Here is a 2,687-nt window from a genome sequence, read left to right on the forward strand (position 1 = left end):
GTATTAGTATTGGTCTAGGAGTCCTTATTAGTCTATGTTTAGTTTCCTTACACCTCAAGTCATGTGTAATATATATATGCCCCTTGGGCCTTCAATAAAGATAAGTTGCTTTCCTAACACCCTCCACCCCCGAGTCGTGCATACACTTTTGGGACAGGATTCGGGGCCCATGGATGATATGCACAACGAGTTCGCCGACCTCTACTACGACGCTCCCACCGGCCAAGACCCAAGACCACCGCATTCGTCTACTTCCCAACGCCACCCCTGCTGTCGTGTGCCCATACCGGTATGTGCGGTTGCACAAAGACGAGCTCAAGTGACAATGTGCCAATATGCTTCACCAAGGCCTTATCCGCATTAGCGACTCCGTTTTTTCTTCACCGGTCCTTCTCGTCAAAAAACATGATGGCTCCTGGCATTTTTGTGTCGACTACTAGGCTTTGAATGAGCAGTCTGTCAAAGATAAACTTCCCATCCTGGTGGTTGACAGTTGCTCAATGAACTCCATGGTGCTAGGCTCTTCACCAAGCTTGACCTGCGCTCGGGGTATCATTAGGTGCACATGCACCCAAATGATTTCGCCAAGACAACCTTCTGCACTAATGATGGCCACTATGAATTGGTTATGCCTTTTGGCTTAACCAACGCACCAGCAACTTTTCAGGCTCTCATGAACGAGATCTTGCAACCCTTCATTTGTCACATCGTCCTCATTTTGTTATGACATACTGATTTATAGCTCATCACAGTGAAAGCACCTACGCCACCTTGTTGTTGTCTTTCAACTCTTGCGGCAAACGTGTCCTTTTCCTCAAGCAAAGCAAGTGCACATTCAGCACCACAAGTGTGGCTCACCTAGGCCATGTCATCTCTGTTGCGATGGACGTAGACAAGGTGTGTGCAATAGCTGGCCGACTCCATGTTCAGTTTGGGCCTTGTGCGGTTTTCTCAGCAAAAAGTTAATCAAGGACTTTGGATTGATCATCGCACATCTCACGCACCTACTCACCAAGGACATCTTCCGCTAGTGTCGAAGCTGAGCCCACCTTTCAAGAGCTCAAGTGCGCCCTCAGCAAAGGTGCAGTGTTGCACATGCCCAACTTTAACAACTGCTTCATCGTTGAATGCAACGCATCAGGGACATGATTCGGTGTGGTCCTGCACCAAGGTGTTGGTCCCCTAGCCTTCTTCAGCCGCCACATTGCCCCTCGCCATGCTAAACTGACTAGATATGAGCAGGAGCTCATAAGCCTGGTTCAGATTGTCCGCCATTGGCACCCATACCTGTGGGGTCACGCTTTCACCGTTTGCACCGACCACTACACCCTGAAGTTCCTCCTCGACCAGCGACTCTAGATGATTCCGCGGCACCAACGGGCCAGCAAGTTGTTCAGATTTTATTTCACTGTTCAATACCGGCCAGGCTGCCTGAACATCGTCGGTGACGCCTTGTCCCGCCGTGAAGCCAACGCTCTCCAACAATTTGTGCTTTGTCGCTGCCACTGTTTTCCATCTTCGACGATCTACAGGACGAGATCAACACCGCCCTTAAGCTCTTAGCCATGCGTGATAGCATCTTAGCAGGCAAGCTAGCGGCCCAATGGAGTTGTGCGGACAACTTGATCCTCCATGGACATCGAGTACATATTCTGGAGACATCCCTGACATTGGTTGCAATCCTCAAGCACGCCAGCGCGGCTCATGAGGGTGTGCAAAAGACACTACAACGTCTCTGCGCTGACTTCCATGTGTTGTGTGATCTCACCTAGTAGCTGATCTGGTGCATACTTGTTCCATGTACCAGCGCAACAAGACGGAGACCCTTCACCCTGCTGTCCTACTTGAGTCCTTGATGGCTCCCTCCTCTACGTGAGAGGATATCTCCATGGATTTCGTGGAGGCCCTGCCGTGCATGCATGGCATGCCTGTGATTCTCTACGTCATCGATCGCTCCTCCAAGTATGCACACTTCATCCCGCTGCAACATCCCTATACCGCTAGTTCATTGGCACACGCGTTCTTTGAGGGCATTGTACGCCTTCATGGTCTTCCACGGTCAATTGTGAGCGACCAAGATCCTATGTTCACCCGCGCTTTTTGGCAGGAATTGTTCAAATTGTCCTGTGTTCGGCTACACATGAGTTCAGCTTTCCATCCGCAGTCCGATGAACAAACTGAGGTGGTCAACAAGGTCATTGCCATGTATCTCCGTTGCTTAACAGGAGATCAACCGCGTCGCAGGCTGTAGTTTTTCGTGGGCAGAATACTGCTATAATACATCACACAACTCCTCACAACTTGCTACATCTTTTGAAGTAGTTTATGGGCATTCTCCGCCTTGTCTCCGTGACTCTAGTCCCGACAATTCCCAAGTGGCAGCTGTTGACACAGCCCTTCAGGACCGTGATTCTTTCCTCCACGATGTGTGTGAGCATCTACTTCAGACCCAACAGCAGTCCAAAGGTCCAAGCACTACTATGACAGTAGGCATCAAGAGCTCTCCTTTGACACCAGCGAGTGGACATGCCTTCTCCTTCAGCATCGGCCGGCAGCGTCTCTACCAGCAGGGCAAGTTGGCACCGCGTTTCTATAGGCCATTTCAGGTACTTGAGCACATTGGCTCAGTCGGGTACAAACATGCCCTCCCTGTTGGTACACATTCACTAGAAGTGCACCATGTCAGC

The 2,687-nt window shown here is 50.4% G+C and overlaps 1 protein-coding gene across 3 annotated transcripts in view; it reads right to left on the reverse strand.

The window, feature by feature from the left end:
* LOC119323242 (transcription factor E2FA-like) overlaps positions 1 to 2,687 on the reverse strand; it is a 12,118-nt gene that overhangs the window by 6,390 nt on the left and 3,041 nt on the right. The window lies entirely within an intron of this gene.

Source organism: Triticum dicoccoides, chromosome 6B, assembly GCF_002162155.2.
Source record: "Triticum dicoccoides isolate Atlit2015 ecotype Zavitan chromosome 6B, WEW_v2.0, whole genome shotgun sequence".
In the NCBI taxonomy this organism is placed as follows: Eukaryota; Viridiplantae; Streptophyta; class Magnoliopsida; order Poales; family Poaceae; genus Triticum; species Triticum dicoccoides.